Source organism: Scophthalmus maximus, chromosome 10, assembly GCF_022379125.1.
Source record: "Scophthalmus maximus strain ysfricsl-2021 chromosome 10, ASM2237912v1, whole genome shotgun sequence".
In the NCBI taxonomy this organism is placed as follows: domain Eukaryota; kingdom Metazoa; phylum Chordata; class Actinopteri; order Pleuronectiformes; family Scophthalmidae; genus Scophthalmus; species Scophthalmus maximus.
In genome coordinates this window covers 16548842-16568989 of record NC_061524.1, presented here as the reverse complement: position 1 = coordinate 16568989, position 20148 = coordinate 16548842, and the positions used below count along the sequence as shown (strand labels likewise).

At 45.9% G+C, this 20148-nt stretch overlaps 1 protein-coding gene across 18 annotated transcripts in view; it reads right to left on the bottom strand.

Moving 5' to 3' along the window:
* The window catches only part of kcnma1a (potassium large conductance calcium-activated channel, subfamily M, alpha member 1a), a 136700-nt gene that overhangs the window by 101671 nt on the left and 14881 nt on the right, over positions 1 to 20148 (bottom strand). The gene's annotated exons all lie outside the window — the stretch shown is intronic.

Here is a 20148-nt window from a genome sequence, read left to right as displayed (position 1 = left end):
CTGTTCCTCTCCAGCTGTTCACCTACTCCTGATTTGACACAAGCAGGCACTGGGCTTTTCCTGTCCTCATGGCAAAAAAAAAAAGAAGGAAAAAAAGAGGAAGTGAGTAGAGTCCCCTGTGCTCTACAGCCTTGGAGGCCACGGAATCCGACCATAACACATGGTAAGGGTTTGCTTATGTCACCCTCAGCCTCATGAAACCATGGCATTAGGCCCGGCGAAGGCCGCCCGCGGAGAAATCCCTGGAACTGCAACAACTTTTCGACCCCCCCTGATGACAGCCAATTGCGCCATACCAAGGAGGCGCAAGTAGGCTAATATTACCCGTGCAGCACTAAAAACATTTCACGTTGTCCCTCCTTGACAAGTAGCCGTCAGAGCAGATTATATGCCCCGTAGACAAAGTCAAATTTCTTTTCCCAGCAACACGCATGTAACGCTGCGACAATTTGCGACCATATTGGTGCCCATATATGCAACACGGAAAAAACTAAAACAAAAACAGACTGCAACTTCTTTTCTGCAGCGTTAAAGAGCAGTGCTATCACAGACGAGGCCAAGGGAGAGCTCTGTCCATTTCAAGAGGATTGTCTCGTCAAATTGGATTACATTTCATAATGATATGGCATGGACACAGCTGCCATTTTCCTAATTTGATTCCAACCCCATAACAATGCCAATAAACTGGCCCTAAAAAAGCCCGACTTAGTCATAAGATCATTATCTGCTCCTGCCGTTGGGCCTCTCGGTGCAGCGGCGGATAATTCAGTTACTTATATTTCACATACTCATTAAATAGCTCGGTGTGAGGGGCACTCGCAAACCTTTGAAGCATCTGTCGTGAGTGTGATTCGAAGCATTTAAGTTTTGTCTTTGAAAGTCGAACAAAATCGGTTATTACAAAAAATGACAGCTGCCGTTACCGGAAGCGGAATGATCATTCACGATTTGGGAGACAAAGCCACTAACCCTCATAGAGAAAAAGACTGAAAATGATTTGACAAAACGTGTGAATTGACAAGAATGAGTGAGGAAGACGAGGCTCCAAACGTCTATTAGCCCCACTGTAGGTACAACTCGGTGCAACGCCGGGCGCCGTGTTTACCGTCCAACAACAGCCTGGGGTAACCTGTCGTGTGCTGTGAATTCTTGTGTGTACGCATGCGGGTCGACGACCACGGGGACGTCTAAGGTGTCGCTCTGGTCGGCCCGCGTGCCTGCTCGATAGCCCTCCGGTCTGTGTCCGGCGGTCGCTTCTTGCCGAGGGGCCCCACAGAAACATCACACTGGAACTACTGTGTGTCATGTCCCAGCACATGTCTATAGCTCCTAATGCTACTGTTTTTTTTATTATTTGCTTTTGCATAATGTGTACGCACCGGACCTGACCATAGCAGCTACACGTTCAGTAGCAGTGTGTGTGTGTGTGTCTGTGTGTGTGTGTGTGTGTGTGGGGGGGGGGGGGGGGGCATGAATAATGGATGCAGTCACAAACTGATGGTCGGGCAGATCCGAAGAGACAGTGTAAACAAGGAATTGCTTCTAGTTCATTTGAGTGGCTGGCGGTACAGGCCGAAGCCGAGAGAGAGAGGAGCACCGGAGCGGCCTGCCATGGGAGAATCCATCTGCTGTCTATATATACACACCTGTGATGTCAAACTGAGAGGGAGACGGGCGAGGGGAGAGGGGGAGCAGCAGGAGGCGGTAAATGTATTTATAGCCAAAGTCAAAAGGGGACAGAATGATATGATGAAAGTAGTAAAGACTTTTAATTAAAATGTGATACCAAAGGTAATGGCTTGCTCGAGATAGCTATCTTTAATATTCTAATAATAATCAAACCCCAGTTATTTGTGGCTAACCTGTCTTTATATACATTCAGCCCTGTGTCGGATTCGAATTGAAGTGTGAAATTCCGCATTACCAGCTATATTTATTTATTTTTGTTACCATTTTGAGCGAACTGATATCGGCCAGTTCAGCCACATCAGAGCTTGTTTCAAGTTACCGCCCGAGCGAAGCAAATCATTTTCCCGCTCCCTGCTAGTTCACGGTCAGCGTTCAACCAGCAAAACGCAGGGTTGTGAAGCAGTCACAACGTATTTGTCAGCGAGATTAGTGCTCACACAACGATATTCCATTGCTTTCTACGGACCTTGATGTGCATCGCTCATCTCATTTGAATGTGAACATTCACTCGGTTTCTGACAATGCATGTTGACATAACATTGTGTCAAACAAATGAAATTCAATCCAATTCAATTAACTGTCTGAGGCTCTGGTAATATTTACTATTTATTCTATGCGTGTTGCGAGTGTAACTTCTGAAATGCTGCTTCGACTACAGGAATTAGAGATGACAGAATTCATTCTCACCGAAACAAATACAAATGCAAATGTGATATGGAAAGTGATATATTAGGAATTTTCTGTTTATTTTGTGAAAGATGTAACACCATCTAAAAGTTCCATCTAAAAAAGGTTTGCAGTTCATCTTTCCCTACTTCAAGAAGACCTTTTTATCACAAGACACATGAAGACTGTTAATATTAGTATTGTACCAATTAGCGGGGCACACAGGGGACGCGTGGTAATAATGAGAAGGAGAGACGGATATAACTCTGCACAGGGAGGAACACGACAGTCAGAGGTCTACAGGACAGGGACAGGGAGACAGAGGCTGCGGGAGTTGAACGAGGACAGCGAGTCAAAATTAAGATTCAAGGGAGGGGAGGGGCGGGAGGAGATAGGATGGCAGAACAATAAAGCAAAGGGGGGCAGATATAATGACAGAGAGAGACACACAAATTACAAGACATCAAGGGAGACGGGACACTGAGCAACCGGGACAGACAGAGAGGTGGAGGACAGGGGCCGACAGACACAGATACTGCGGGACGGGGAGATAAACAAGTGGGGGAAAGAGGGACAGCGAGGCAGACTGGGAGCAAGAGCAACGGGAAGAGAAAAAGCAGAGACAAAGAGAGAGAGAAGGGAAGAAAAGACGACAGAGAGAGAGAGAGAGAGAGAGAGAGAGAGAGAGAGAGAGAGATAGAAATATGCCCATGTGACTCCGCTGAGCTAACAGGACTTGGCTTCAGCGCAGCTGTTGCTCCGGCTTTCGTCCTCATCGCTGGGGAAAACGCTATTCCAGTGTGTGCGGGGCTATTTATAGCTCAGCCCAGGGAGACGCTCAACCAGAGAATCTCGTAACACGCTCTGTTCTCCGCGTTTTGCTATTTTAATGCCGGTACAGTTACCCAGTGTCCCAGGGTTACAGGCCGACACTGGGTCACATCGAAAAGGGAAGATGGGGTTGAAGCACAGGGAGCCTCTTCACACACACACACACACACAAACGTGTATGTGTGTGTGTGTGTGTGTGTGTCAATCCTGCTGAACCAGATAGAACTTAGGGGGCTAAAAGGTATAGGCTATTTCCCAGTAGGCCATTTGCCGGCGACATGTGACTACAGTGACATACATCTCTGCATAAGTCTGTGCCGCAATTTTAGCACCATTTGCACCACTATGAATGTAACACTCCATAAATATTACTAAAAAACATGAAGGACAAAGTTGAACAAAAAGAAAAAGAAGAATCAGGAAATACTGATCCGAGATGATGGGACTCGACGATGATCCAGAGGTGAAGGGCTTACCTAGGTTCGCCATGTGTTTGAATTAGCGACTACACAGGTACAGCCCGGAATGCAATGTGCTCGGGACGGTTCACACATACGAACACAATGTTCTATCGGCACACAAGCGCCATTGACAGAGGGAAGCGGCAGGGTAAAGCTGCGCATGTGGCACAGCAGATATACCGTGGCCGCGTGCTGAGTTATACAGCAGCTAGACGAAAACAGTATTACGTGCCACGGTTTATGCTCAGGAGCATTAAGTGCAAAATAGATTGACACTGCGAACCAAGAAAGACAGAGGACAGTCGAGCCACGAGTCCACACCAATCCGAAGACGGACGAATCCAGCATCCCAGTGGGATCACGGGATCTCACCAAGGATACCAGAGCTATCAGTGTCAGTGAAAAGGTTGTCCATCTCCAGAATCACATTAGCCCCGCGCTGCCCCCTCTGCGCCGGGGCCTATTTTGAGCACAGCGGGCCAGGGCAGGATTAGACGGTTTGTGGACACCGAACTAAATAGATGACATCCACAATGTCGGCAAACAGGAAGACAAGCCAAACGGGTGTACATCTCCCTGCATCTCCGCTGGACAGGCGCGCCCGTCAGCAGCGCCGCGCGGCAGGAACTCATTCCCCAAAAATGGCTGCGCTCCGCGAGCGCCTCTATGTCCCGACTGCGACGACTCCTCGAGAAGCAATAAGGTAGTGATATTAAAAGGCATAATGTAAGCCCGGCAGCGGACGCCTGTCGGAGATGTGCGTTCTTTTTTCGTGCCTCTCTTGTTCAAACAAAAGAGGACCGAATAAAGGCACGTCAGCGTCAGTGTCACTCCTCTACGACTGGAGGGAGAATGAAAGAAACTAAAATGAAAGACTGTACAGTCCTGTCGATTCATAACGCCGTACCGCACTTCTCCTATTGATACAACATTCAAAGCCCCAGGATAAATATAGATGACGTGAATTTGTGGGCGATTGAAAGGTCAGCACTTGTCATCCGTAGCGTCTTTCAGGCTTATCATCTGAATGTCAGCGGATAATAGGTGGCCGGTGGCTGAAATGAGGGCGCACTGAAGATGTTGGCTAAATAATAATAAAACAGAGTTTCATAAGAACAATTTCTGGCGTAAAAGTCCTGGCTGCAGAGCAGAGGAACTGAGCTGGTGCGTCTCTCTTCCGTTGAGATGCAGTAGTTTGGCAGCTGAAAGCTGAAGGAGCCTCGGGGAGAACAAACTGAATAGACAAACCGTCGGCCGGTTTCACTTAGTTTACTATGCGGCTGAGCAATATATGGCATCGCAGCTGTTTCGGGCCTCGAAAATCAATACCATCATTTTCTTTGCACTCTCCATTACTACAAGAAACGCAGGGAGGGGGGGCGATACCACATCGCTGGTGTTTGCACCCATCAGTCACATCTGCTCCCGTCAGCCGAGCCCGAAGAATTCACCCTAAACAGGGAAAGCAGCTGTCAATCACACTCTGCCTGTCACCTCCTCCGCTGATCTTTCTACCGTAGTCGACTGCAACTACAGATCATTTGCCCTGTAATCACCATGGAAATCGGACATCACAGAGATGTATGGCCTCGGACACAAAGGCCATGAAAACAAATAATGGGCAACATAATCACTTTCCTGCAGATGGAGGAGAGCAAATCTGACAAAAGACTGTCTAAAGGGAAAAAAGTAAATTATTGCCCATTTAGTCCTTGACAGGTTTAATAATTTACTTCTTATAAAAAAAAATCTAGAGATGGCCTTGTTTCTATGGTGACACTCACAGGCTCACATAGTTTTTCAATGCAAATGAGGTGTGACTTGAAGGGAAACGTTTCAAAATGTGGCCATTTAATAAACCTGACAAATGGTGACAATTTCGAAGCGGAGGTTATCGCAACCTTTTTTTTTGTATAATGGGAACGATCTGCATACAGTGAATGAATGACCACGATGTGTTCTGACCCAGACTATAACCTAACATTTTCCCAGAGGGGGTTACATACCATTTTATCCTATCAGAAAGTAGGTGAAATGGAAGAAGAAGAAGAAAAAAAAAAAAGCGACATGCTTGAATGACATCTGGCTTTATTGTAGCATAGACGTCGGTGGCACAATTGACCTGCGGCAAATCCAACAATTTTGTTCAACGGCCCAGTGTGGATGTGAATGAGTGTTGCTGCATGAATGTGCAAGTGGAGCATTCAAGACGAGCGCCTTTAAAAATGGTCAAAGAATTTCCGGAAGCATCAAGACGTGAGGAAGAAAAAAACAGAAAAAAAATGTTCACTGAGTGTATTTATCTGACATTTGCACCAAAAGGCTACGATCATGACGATCTGCAAAACGACGCCCGCGTCCTTGTGATCTTCTCGCCGCTTAAAAACCGCCGACCTCCTTCGCTTAGGCTTTAGCCTGAAGGTTGACTCTATTTTTTATCATTGGTATACAAGTCTTCCCTTCATTCAAGGGCATGTCAATTGTGCGTGCGTGCGTGCGTGCGTGCGTGCGTGTACAGTATTTGTGTTGAGGCCAATGACGGATTTCTATTTCATCGAGGGCTTGGTTCATGTCAGCAGCGCTTACCACACCAATGAATCAGGAGGTAATAGCGTACCCTGAGAACTCGCAGCCCCGTCGGGACCTCCTAACCATGGAGCCCGTGGCAGAGTGGCAGAACTCACAAGCGAGCCCCGCCGACACCAGGACGCTCTCAGCCGCACTCGACACCGCAGAGCCACATTTCGGCATGGCAGGCAGCATTATTATAAGACTTTCAGAGGGATACTCTTGAAAAGGTCATACTAGAAGAGAAATACTGCAGTGTGAACACCTGTAGCTACGATATTTTTCCCTCGGCTCCTTTTTTTTTGATTGAGACTGATAGCGGTTCTTGTCTGAGCACATTTTAATCATGTTTCTTAAACAAGAAAGAGTTACACAATTTTATGCAATACATGCAACAATTTTGTTGTGGGCTACTTGGCAGATAACTGCCACCGACTGTCGAGCTTTGACTTTGATTTTCATTTCAGTAGCCTTTGAAAAAACGTCACCTTTTTCCACTGTCAATAATTTATGATTTTATATTTATCATATACTTATGTATATTGAAGCATTTAATGACTGATATACTTTACTGCACTGTCTTAAACGTTCTGGTCTGGGTGTGGGACAGAGTGAACCGAGGGAATGTGCTCAAGAATGTCGTGATCTTCATTCTCCTTTATCAAGACTTTGAGACCGAACGCAAAGTCAATTTTGGTGTCCCGTTTTTCGTGGGATTTTTTTTAACAGCTCTTAAGCATCAGTCGGTGGTAACCCTTTACGTTTCCACTGCCACACTCCTGATGCCGAGTCCATTTTTGGCCCCGGCTCCTCATGTGTGATTCTGCTGTAGCTCACACTGTAATGTTTCTTTTTCTAATATCTCACACAGGATGGAGACCTAATGAAAGAGACGTGAGATATAATTTGGCCGGTCAGCGCTCTTGGTTTGTGAAGTGAACTCATATAGCGTGGACCAATGGAGAATTAATAAGAGGACAAAAAAAATGTCATGACCTACGATACAGTTTCCTTTTAAAGTAGATCTTTGAGATTGATCACGATATTAAGTCTCCACATCACAAACTATTAAATGTGACTACTTGCTATTACCTTAATTGTAATCCTAATAAAAGCCTAGCTATCACTTGATGTATCCAATATTCCACATCCGCTTTAATATTCAATTCAAACAATTCAGTTCATGTCATTAATTACATTTACAAAAAGCTTGAATAAAGCAGGAAGATAGAGGTTCAATTCAATTGATAATCATCTGTGGAGGACTTGCTATCATTGCATACTGTATTTTTTAAGATTCATATAAAACCAGAGGCAAAATACTTTTAATCATTTCCATGTTAGTTATAATGCATCGTTTCTGAAGGAAACAATAAATAAAGATTAGTTGAACTCGGCTAATGAACGGAAAGCATGAGCCTCTTTTCGTACGCGAGCATGTTTCGCGCACAACCTTCACCAAATTTAAAGAGTAGCAGCACAGACAGCAAACAACAACAGCAACGGTCTTATCAAGGCATCACCTGTCTAAGCCCTGATCCGCCTGTAGCCCCTCGGAACGCTTTAATGAGCTTTGCAGCTAAACACGGACAGACGGCCTCGCTCTCCGTCAATAAGCGTGTCAGAGTACAACAGACAGAGGGGATCGGATGGGCCCATTACCATGTGCCGGACAGGTCATTTAGGTGTTTTCCAGCAGTGGGAAAAACCACCGCGACGGTAGCTACTGCCCTAATTGGCTCCCTGCTATCTGACCTGCGCAGATCAATGACCCACTCTATAAAGAGCAACATCCAGACATGACTGGCGGATTCATCTTTTTTAGCAGGCTCGAAATACAATGATTCCAACTGCCATGTTAGAGAAAACGGGCACAGGTGAAGCGCAGATTCGAAAGCAAACACATCATCACAGGATCAGAACATGTGAAATGTTTGTGTGTGTGTGTGTGTGTGTGTATTATTCATCCATCCATTATCTATACAACTCGCCCTTTAAGGGTTGCGGAGGGACTGGAGCAAATCCCATTGGCATTAGGCGAGGACCAATTGACATGTCGCCGTGTATTATTACACCTTTTTTTTTTTGGTTTGTTTTACCTGTGTGGTCATTAGCACCAAGAAATCACTCTTTTTTCCACACCACAAATCTTGCAGACCTACTCGCCGTAAGGCAATTCAACATATACCACCATTGTTAAGCATATCATGATACGTTTTTGTTGCGATGGCTCCTCGGTCTGAACCTTTTGTGATTCAAATTGGTGAATTGGTGAAAGCTTCTCCTCCCTGTAGGCGCAGCCCTGTGTATATCAAACAGACCCACGGTGGAGCCAATGCACTCACACGTGCGCACGCACACGCACCACATGCACTGCAGAAAGAAGAATTATTATTTATTTTATCAAATAGAGTGGATCCATAACTCCTTAGTCAGACGAATCAGTTAGGGAGAGAGTTTATGCTTTTTTCATCTTGATGCAATAGAACAATCGATAACACAACTTGCCATTTTGTAAATACTGCAAAGGAATAATGCCAAATTAGGAAATGAGCACAGCAACTGCTTGATAGTCTTGTAGGATTTTTTATGAACTTCAACATGGTTTTTGGAGCCCTACAGCCGTGTAGTTGTGTGTTAGTGGCCCTTCATTTGTTTGCAAGTTTGAATTCAACGCTGTAGTTTTAAGAATTAAGTAAGCACAGAATAAAAGATGAGTGGGAGATGCTGCGTGACAGAAGGCAGCTCCCCGAGCATTGTGGTCCATGCATAAGATATGAATGACTGAGCGTGAGCACAGGCTTTCAGCAAGGAAAGCTAGCAAGTGCATTCAGAGAGTTTTCAAATATACCTGTGCATCTTCAACTACGTCCTGAATCAAGGCTCTGGGAACTGGAGCCTCCACGTTCTCATGACCTCTTTTGATTGGTCCTCTCCTCACTATCCACCGTCCAATCAAGCCACTTTCATGCACACTCACAGTTGGCTGGCCATCACCCCTGAGGTGACCGTCTAAGGTAAACACATATCCTCTACCTTCCCGCTCCTCTTTTCTTCTCTTCTACCTCCATTGTAATCGCCCGTCCGTTCTCCCACCTATTCACTTTCTCTCCAGTTCCCCCTCCAGCTTCTTTTCGCTCGCTCCTCTCCTTTCCAGCCCACTCCGCCGGCTTAAGAGATGCCCGGAGGAGACCGGCGAGATTAGACTCTCTGCTTGAGAGACAGGTCTCATTACCTTTATCTTCTCCCGATGCAAAGAGTACTCGCAAAACTCCCGCTGGTACCAGTCAGTGCCGAGGACCATATGGATTTATTTAGACGAGCTAAAGCCGCACGTTTGATGAGGAGCAAAAGCGAAATATGAATTGAGATTTAATAACGGTTCCCTTGGTTAATTATTTGGTAATTGTAAAAAGGCCAGTTTGACTAATGGGGAACATTAAACAAAGCCGGACATTCATTTTCCCGATTTCTGGGAGTGTGTCAATTGGGCGCGCAACTTGTATAACTCAACACAGGGGTCAACAATGTTATTTGAAAAAATGTTCTGGTTACGAGGCAGAAAAAAAGGCGGTCATCTGAGCCTAATGATTCAGAGACTTGCCCTTGATTTGAGAACAGCTCAGAGGCGAACAAACGGAAGTGCAAATGATTTCCTATCTCGAGGCTCATTTAATCATTTTAAATTTAGATCTCCCGCCTCTCACTGGGCAAAATAAATCAGCTTCCTTCATACGGAATTTGCATGTTTTGAACCCCGGAGTTAGGATGAGGAAATGGGGAGAGGACGCGACGGCACTGTTGTGGCTCGTGTTCTGCTATCGGCCCACACCATGGCCCCCCGAGTGTGTTCCACAGGGACGGTTGTGTTGCCTTAGTGTGACCCCAGACAGGGAGGACTCTGACCTCAGCTAACAAGCTCCATTAAGAGGAGCTGGAGTCTGGATGACGCGTCGCAGCAAGTGTGCATGCGCGTTCGCGAGGCCTACAGAGAATCGGCGCAATTATGCAAGATGGCGGCGCGGCAAAGCGATATGCGTGTTTGCAGGAAAGGTCATCGCCCTTCGGAGGAACACTGGACCGTATTGCACAGCATTACGTCTCCGTGTGATGTCAAGTGTAAAGTGGGCTGCGGGGGGAGGACAGAGGCATCCTCTCTCTGTCTATCTCTGACAGTGTGTAGCTCAACTTAAACAAATCAAAGGATTTCCTTTTTTTTTCATTGTAGAATGAAATATCCGGAGACAAGGCGCACAGAGCTCAGAGCAAGGCGCTCCTGCAGCCAAGTGGAAAGCATGTTTGTTTGTGTTCGGTGCGGGACGAACATCAGCCCGGGTTTCCGCTGCGATCTGCCTGATCCCGTTAGCGCCGTTGTTATTGTGTTCGGAACAGGTCGGGGATTTGCGGAGCTGACAGAAAGCGTTGCCCCCCCAAGGTCGAGCGAGGCATTCCCTGCGATGATGGCGCGGCGACGTGGGGGGTGGTTTGCACGAGTGCAGGGGTGGCGAAAGAACCACCTCCCCCGAGTCAGCGATTTGACCCCTCGCAGGCTCGCCGCGGGGCTGCGCACTCGAGCTCACATAAACAACACTGAGAATTCAGCACAAAAATTTTAAAAAGCGCTGTCAGTGTGCGTTAGAGGACGAGGGCTGGGTAACAGCTTTCACATGGGATGATGTGAAGACTGAATCAGCTCTCCTCTGCTGTCCACGCAGTGTGCACTTGATCACTGCGGCACTTCGTGGACCCAAGGACAAGTCACCGGGGGTGACACACGGAGGGAGTTATGGCTGCCTTACTTTATGAAATTATACTGGAGCAGCCATACAGGGCACAAGGGGGGAGAATGTGCGTGTGTGTTTGTGTGCGTGTGCGTGTGTGTGTGTGTGTGTGTGTGTGTGTGTGTGCGCGCGTGCGTCCGGGTGATTCATCATGTGGCAGCCAGAACTCTTCAAAGCTCTTCACATAAACATGATCACTGCTGTCCTTGCAGATGACAACTACAGTGATGCAACTCTGGGTTCTGTGATGTGTGTGGACAAGGAAGGGGGGACATTACGCGGCCTGACACTCCGTTAACAGAGCCAATGAGATATGATTTATATATATATATATAATCTACACGTGTGCACTGCATTTCCTCGTTTCAGGCAGGTGAACACATTCACATAAAACGCAAAGGTTTCATGTGAATGACACAACGTGCGTTACGTCACAGCGAAGACAGTGTCCGATTCATCTGGAGCTGGCCTCAGTAATCCACTCAACTCGATGCACTATGCCCGTTGCATTGAAGTAACCTCCAGCTCATGAGCTTCCCTTCGAACGCAGCAGCGGGGAAATCCACGTCGCTAATCCCCGGCCTTAGTGCGTTTGTTTAACAGGCTCTGGGCGGCCAGCGAAGGTTTACTGTATAAGAACAAATTCTTTCTCCTTCGCTGGCTGATAGCCACCGTTAATCAATGGAGCTGTAAGTGCTTTTTAGTGCTCAGCACCAGGCTCATTTGTCAAAATAAAAGCCGCAAGTGCCCGAGGGACTAATCAAAAGGGATGAAGCAACAGGGAAATTTGCAGCTCGGTAACACGAGAGGGAGTCAAGGGGCGACGGGGAGGGGTGCAGCGGCGGCTCGAGCATGTTCCGCGGCGGCTTCAGATTACAGCACACTGCGGAAATTTGTGTATGTTGTCGCAGTGTGCACAGTGATCTGAGGCAGTATCATGTGACCACATGTTTTAATGCCCAATGAATTCAGTGACATCCTCTGAGAACACACCGTATATCCAACGTAATGTTTCTAGCAATAATTGGGTAAATATGACATTTTTAATTGGAAGTAGTTTTGTTTTTTTTAAAAAGGGAAAATATTACTCCCTGAGATGTGAGCCAAGCCTTATAATCAATGAAAACTTTAAATCAAAGTCGCAAATAACTCCACAGAAATCAACTGCAACTCTGCCAAAAGGAATGTATCACGCCGTGTGTGTGTGTGTGTGTGTGTGTGTGTGTGTGTGTAAGGATAAGATCACGACGGACAAACGTCGCTCTCATAAGAGCAGTCCATCGCTCACTGCTCGTCGCTTAGCAACAGAGACCTGGCAGGCAGACGGTAGGTGTGTGAGACAGAGCGTGTGGGAGGGGAGGATTGGAGGGGGGGGGTGCGGAACAAGGAGCGAAAGACACAGAGGTGGGCTGAGAGGGAGAGAGAGAGAGAAAGAGAGATGTGATGAAAGACGTGCCGTGGGAGTGATGTGGCCGGCATCAATACGTGATTGTGAGGAGTAGAAAAAGTGATTATTCAACAAGTTGAAAAGTAGCAGATGTAAACAAACGTGTGTGTGTACGTCTCGATGACATCGCTTTAATATGACGCTTTTTTATGGCTTTTTTAAGTGTTGATATTCTCCCCTGTGAGAATGAAAGCTGTTGTGTTGTTGCCTTAAAATGTAAATTACTTCTTCCAACACAATCTTGTTTGACTGAAATCATATCTACTCTTCAATCCAATCCAATCAAACCAAAAATAATGTATTAATGTTGGGAGGCGATTGAAAACCGCTAAGTACACACACACACTGTCGGCCTGTTGATCAGATTATGGCTGCTCCGATTTCAACCTTAACATAATGTGTTTAAGGAGTCGACACGGCGGCTGCAGTAGTCAGAGAATAAATCTTGTTATCGTCAAATTGCGGCGCGCATGTAAATGTGCAGCGTTTGCGTTGTGCGGGCAACCTGTTCGCAGTGTTTCACCACCTCCCGCCCAACGATCCAGTCTCCGTTGTCGTGACCCCGAAAACTCCCGAGGAATGAGCGAGTGTGGAAAACGAATGAACGCTTCAGCATGTGTACATGTGAAAGGCCACTTGACAATGTGAAATGGTAAGATGACATTTAAAGACTTCCACCTCTGCAGGAGCCCATGCATAACTAACACCTGATCCCTTCTGCTGCCAGTCTGACCCTCTGTATTCACTTCTTTCTTTTTTATCCCCTACCGACAGTCAGACTCATTTCTAAAAAGATTGATAATACTGTTTTGCAACAAAGTGTTTCATGGCAAAAGCAATTCATGTGAATTTGAAACGTGAACAGTCAGCCACCAGCGTTTCAGAAACAAATACATGTATTTTATTGAGAAATTTACCAGTAAAGTTTCTGTCAAAACCGTGACACACACTTTATGTGGACAAAAAGAAATGAACACAGGAATACCGAGAATGGGTTATGTGGGAAAATCTTGTTTTTAATAACATTTTAAAATGCGGATACTGTTTAAAGGTGCAGCGGTAGGCAAAGGAAGGGCGTTCTAATAATGCAGGTGGCAAAATACCAAAATACCATCACGTTATTTTTAGCCGGGCGCAGGGTAAAAAATAGTCCAAGTGCAACCTTGGTACACACTCAATCCGCAGCAGCCCGGGCCTTACAAGACATACGCGCTCCTGCATTTGGTATAATGTCAACCGACAAGCGACGGCAGCCAAGTCTCAAGGAAATGTCAATGACAGCGACGGAGCCGCGGTCACGGCAGCTTGAGAAGGCTACCGTTCCTGTTGGGCTTTACCGTGATCCAGTGTGCGCTTCACCTCTTGAGCCGCCGCATGCCTCGCGAGTTGTGTCACTCACCCTTTAAGGTTTTCCCAACGCTTCAAACTTGCCATCGCTCCAAATTCACTCCTGAGTTTGTTTGTTTTTTTGTTTTTTTTTAAATAGCGTGACCTGCTTAGAAATTCGACTGTTGAGCACGACAATGTGACACCGCAGATGCACCATGTTGTCCAGTTGGATTTCATCAAACCCCTCCGCTCGACATTTGTTTTTCGAATAGCGCTCAGTTCTGAGGCGGCATCTGTCAGTCGATCAGCGCAGCGCAATCTAAATACTCCCAAGAAAAACACCGAGTAAGAGGAGACACTCTCTCCACCAACTTGCTGAGGGAAAATATCCCGGGGACCTCTATAATGGACCCGGCTGACAAGCGCTCTAATTCAATCACGTGTGTCGCGCTCGCAACTAAGCCGCCGCAAAATACCCCGGGTGTATTTCATACCCCTCGTTCAACAATGGCAGACCGCGAAGACTCCAGTATGCCTGAGAAAACATTACGCAAAAGGAGAGAAACCAAACACCGAAAGCCTCTCATCCGACTAGTATGTGTAAATGTGTGCGTGTGTGTGTGTGTGTGTGTGTGTGTGTGTGTGTGTGTGTGTGTGCAGGATCCACGCCTCTCCGTTGCCTCAGTGAGCCATTGAGACACATTTCTGTGCTTGCCCTGTTACATATATCTGGGTAGAACTGTCTATCTATCCATCATGAAGCCTTTTTATTGCCTATGTAAAGCCTTGCTGCTGGAATGTGCCACGTTACAAGAAAACTTGCTTTTTACGCCCGTCAACAAGACAAATGGGAACACCTGAATGTGATGCGAAAAACAGAGATCGTTCATATAATGTATTCATAGAATACTGACGGCAAACAGTAATCATTTCCTCGTGAGCATTGTTTACGGCACGCCAAAAATAGCAAAGCTGCATCCGAATCCCTTTTTTTTTCTTCTTTTTTGTGCTTCGACACGATTCAATCACCCCAAGGACAGAATTATCTAAACCATATGTTCTTATCTTTCCCCCCAAAACAAACACGCAAATAGAGAAATAGGGGAAATATGGGATGTCTTATTGGATATACAGAGATAACACTGAGTTTACTTCTTAATCAGAGCACACACGCACACGCGTGCCCTACAGATGTTGTTTACTATTAAAACAGGATTAGGGCCAAAAATCTTTGCAGGGTAGTTCCAGGAGACGGCACTGATCACTCGGGCCGCTCCCAGAATGCCTGGCTCTCTGAAATAAGGCCCCCGTCTGCTCTCCAGTCACAAGACTAGAAAGTAAAAGGCGTGAATGAAGATCCGTCGTTACTGGTTGAACTATTTCTTTCTCATAATCATCCGCCCACTTCCCCCCGGTTGCGACAAAAGTATTCTTTATTGCGACACATGAATCAGAAGACCTCGGGAACAACAGGAGTAAATAGTTGTGGCCTACTGGATCGAAAGCAATGCAAAATGTATAATGCAGTGTATATTGTGAAAAACAGGTTGTGGAATGTTTCCCTTATTGATTTATGATTTTCATTGTAGAGAACGCCACCTCACAGCTATATGCCTCGGTCCCATCAATAATGCAGCTACAGTATCTGTGTCTACACAACGAACAAACAACACTCCTCCATTATTCATGAGGAGTTCCAACTGTAGCACCTCAGCTGGATTATATCTGTCCCATAGGAAGATTTGCAGCGGCGCTGTGCGAGCCACTATACGCACTATATGTGTAGTTGTACTAACAGTGATGTGACGCTCTACCCGATGGAGCTGACGCACTTTTAGTGCTGCTAGTAGAGAGCTCCTCAATAAAACTGGGACGGGATGAACCATCACAGTCCATGACTAATGTGAGATGTCCTTGTGAACATTTGATCAAATCTACTTTATCTACATGGCATGTTTTAAACAGTCGGAGTGAACCGACAAAAGTGCTTTTGTTAAAGGGCATGACAACTAGTGAAGGAAAATACATGAGTAGTAAAAGCACAAGTATTTGAAAAGGCACCACCGATGAAAAAATATAAGGCAATATTTCAAAAAGCGATAGATTAATGTAAACCCATGTATTTATTTCGTTGACAACAACTGAAAGAGCATTGATTTTGACCCTGTTTTTGTTCGTGTCTCACTGCAGCAAGAAAGAGAGGACAGGCTAGGCCCAGAGCTGCAACAGTTAATCGATTAATCGATCAGTAATCGATTACTTAATTATTTGCCAGCTATTTTAAAAATCGATTAATCTGTTCAAGTAGTTTTTATGGAGAAAAAAAAGTCAAATTTCTCTGATTTCAACTTCTTGAATATAAATATGTTCTGGTTTCTTTGCTCCTATATGACAGTAAACTGAATATCTTTGGTTTGTGGTCAAAACAAAACATCATCTTGAGGTTTTGGGAAACGCGATCGTCATTTTAAACCATTTTATGACATTTAACGGACCAAACAACTAATCGATTAATTGAGAAAATAAGCCACAAATGAATCGATTATGAAAATAATCGTTAGTTGCAGCCCTAGCCAGCCCTGTCACGATGATCACATTATCGTGACGATACGTGAATATGCACTCAATCATTTTTATCGACCTCAATAACCGCCTTTGTGTCTACATGCGTGTCTGTTGACACAAGAATGAATGTCAACAACAGTCCAGCAAGTCTCGCTGCTTCTGTCCTCTCATCTGTTCTCGTGGCCTGACGAATAAATCACTGGTTTGGTCAATAAAATGTCAGAAGATATGGATTTCTTAGTATTGCTCTAAAGGCACCATGTCTTCAAAGTGCTTGTTTTTGTCTGGACCTGAAAACCCAGGTCTAAACTCTGGATAACATTTTCTCTCAGCAGCAGCACGAATCGCGTAGGACTTGCACGCGCAGCGACCAATGGGCCTGAACTGCAAGCTTGCATGAATCAGTATCAAAAAAAAGTCTTACGATAATATTGTTTGTCGCAATTATTTCCGGGAAAATATATTGTGCAAGGAAAAAGTACTTGCCAAAAAGAAGCGGGGGGAAAATAGTTTTTGCAGATCATTATGATGTCAAAGTGAAGTTGGCCTTTGACCTTAGGATGTAAAATATTATTACTTCATAATTTTTATCCAATTTCTCTGAAAATGTGTCATAACTAGCACATTAATTCTTGGGTCATGGCCAAAAGTGTCTTTTGTGATGTTTAGAGTGACCTCGACTTCAGACCCCCAAGAATCTAATTAGAACATTTCTGCCAAATTTAAAAAACTTTGGGCTGTCGCCAGCACAAAGGCAATTAAATACTGGACACAGTTTTGAGGGGGGGAAGAAAAACTGAATTGACAAAGAATGTACATGTCAGCAATTTGCTGGATTAACAATATCTGGCACAAGGCAAGAGTAGAGTCAGGACAGAAAGCATCCGTCCTCAGTAGGAACTGGAATAGGGAAACAAAAAATACTATTTGCCCGTGAACACTGTTGACAAAGAAAGAGACGACCAATGAGCACAAACCCTTTGGTCGGAAACATGTAAATGTCTTGTTTTTCCCATTCACTTTCAAAACCCCAAGAGACAAACTGCCTTTAACGGCTAGAGGTGAGTACGAAGAAGTGGAATGCGCAAATACAATTCTGATATAACACGGAACTCGAGGAATTTGAGTTCAACACACGTTTAATCTAATTCGATTGTCAGACCCATGAATTGCCACCCTCGCGACTCAACCTTCCACCAGCGCAGGGCTGCTACTTTCCCTGTGTCACAATTAATAGAACTTTGCTCCTCTGTGAACCGGAAAGGTCGCGACCTTCCAGAGGCCAAAGCTATGGGTCAGGCTTTACAACAGACAGACGAGCTACAGGCCGACCCTGAGCCATGTGAGCGGAGGTTACTGTCACCTCAATAAAAATGTGCTTTCCGTTCCAAAAAGAAAAGTTCGACATTTTGGGAGTACACTTGTTTGATTTCGGGACTAGTGACCGGGAGTCCCACACCCTCATGAGTATCAATTTGTCATGTTCACACTCTGGCTTGTATGTGGATTGATCAGTTGAGGTTGATGGTCGTTGGCGAGGTTCAGAGGTGGAGTACATTATCACAGCCAGAAGAGCTGTTTTCTCCTCCCTTCTAATCTAACTCTTGGCAGGAAAGCGAATTCTCCAGAATGTCAAACCTTTTTTCTTTGAAAAAAAAAACTGTAAAAACACCTGCGTGCGTGCGTGCGTGCGTGCGTGCGTGCGTGCGTGGTAAAGCACCAGGGCTAAGGCTGGCCCTGAAACGGCACTAAATCACATTATGCATTGCAACCGTTGTACATCACAGCCGCTGCCGGTCGGCCGACTGGCTTCCCACCATTGTTGCAAGTCTCCTCTCTGTATTTCACGACACTCTGCGAGGGCTGAAGAAGACTCAAGACATCGCAGGATAACACTGATGAATTCATAATAATGTTTGGGAGAATTAATTGTTTCTGTGCACAAAGCAGCTGCTGTGTGAGACAGGAGCTCCCTCGCTTTGTGTTGTTGGACCGGCGTGTGGAAATGGACGTGATGATTAGACTCCGGGACGCTGAACAAGGCTAAGAAAGATCCTCTTTATCTATTTATAACAAGGAGATGTATTTCTTGTCTCGCGTGTCTCCGTTCTTATCGCCGAGCATGCATTTTTAAATCACGTACACCCTTGCATTTCTCACACCCACGCGCAAACCCTTCGCCAAGAACCGGTTGCTTTGATCGACAGGGAGCGCGGCGGCGAGGGTCAGAGGCCGCGCGTCGGAGTAATTACAGAGCAGCCATCTTGGCGGGGCCAGAGCCGGTCCCACAGGAAGAGGAAGCGGCAGCGGCGCGGCTCGCATAGGTAGGGTTTCACCCAGGAAGACACCCCGCCTCTGTGCCGTTCACCGGCCGGTCATGTGAGAACACGCACACGGCTAATTTCTCCCTCGACCCCTTGTCAACTTTTGACCCTGATCCCTTCTGAGACACGTGAAAGGCGCCTGCCCCGGTCCTGTCCAGGTCACAGAAATAATCCATTTCTGATCCCCTGAGCAGGGGTCGACTCCCTAAAGGCGGAGGACAAATCACCATGAAATAAAGAGAGAGAGAGAGATAGAGAGGGCAATTAATGTTCTCATAAATTGACAGAAACAGACAGAGGATTGAATCCGTCGACTCCCTTCCTGCTGCTCACCTCTCTCCCATTCAACTCTTTCTCGTCAATGTCTCTAATGCTGAGTGACTGTTGAAGACAAGTCTTTTCCAGTGTTTTTACAATGCTGCGTTTGCACATGTCATCACTTATGATCTGCGCCCCCCCCCCCCCCCCCCCCCCCCAGAGTAGAGGGCTCAATGAAAAGAAAATACTTTGGGACAGCAGAAAGGGAGAGAGAAAGATGAGGAAAGTGATTTGGAAAGGGAAGAAGAGGAGATGTAGACAGAGGGACAATATATGGAAACTAATGCAAATAAAAACAGAGGTTATTAAGTCAACATGGGAAATTAAAGCGGATTTATTGACTGAGGGAAAGGAGGTGAAAGTCTCTCATTCCATCTCCTTTCAGAGATTTGGAATACAAGGCCGCAAAAAGTATTCAGAACAATCGCCAGCATCTGTCCATCACTACTCACATCACAGTCCCTCACTCAATCAGGGTGTCAATCATCAAGTTCTAAAAATGTTTTTTAATTTCCAGAAATGCATGGTACCAGCTGTAATACTTTTTCGTGGTCAATCATGCAACCGCTGGACATGGATTGCGTTCAGATAAGGGACGCCCGAGGAAACTATGCAAGCATCTCATCCAGCATCAGGGCCCGTCATGTTTTCCCAGTATCAGCCAAACAGTTTCCCATTCACTCGCCTGCAGCCGTATCGAAGCTGTATCATCAAAGATACTGCCGGTGCGAGAGCAAGCGTTTCCTACTACGGCTGCTTCACATTGAAACTCTTTAACTCGTGAAACGAGGGCTTTCATTGCGAAGCAGTCACATGAAATGCAACGTGTCTGTCTCGGAGGAAACCTAAAGCCCCCAGACTCCTTGAACACGTTCGACTCGAAGACGCCAGCCGTGCCGCCACAGTCGTTATCTGGCAGTCACGATCTCTGGCAGCGATTTTCCAGAGATGAATTTATTAACATCTGAGCAACGCTCTTTTCACTTTTGTCTCACCGCACTTAACCGTGCGTCCCTGAGCCTTGATGTCAGTTTGGAAGTCTCAATGAAAAGGTCCACGTTGGATAGTTCCTTCTTGCCATCCCACGCACGCCCACTCCCTCGAGATTTCAGACCAATACTGCCTGTTCCCGCAGATGTGCCAACCCACTCCTGTCAGCATGAAGGGGG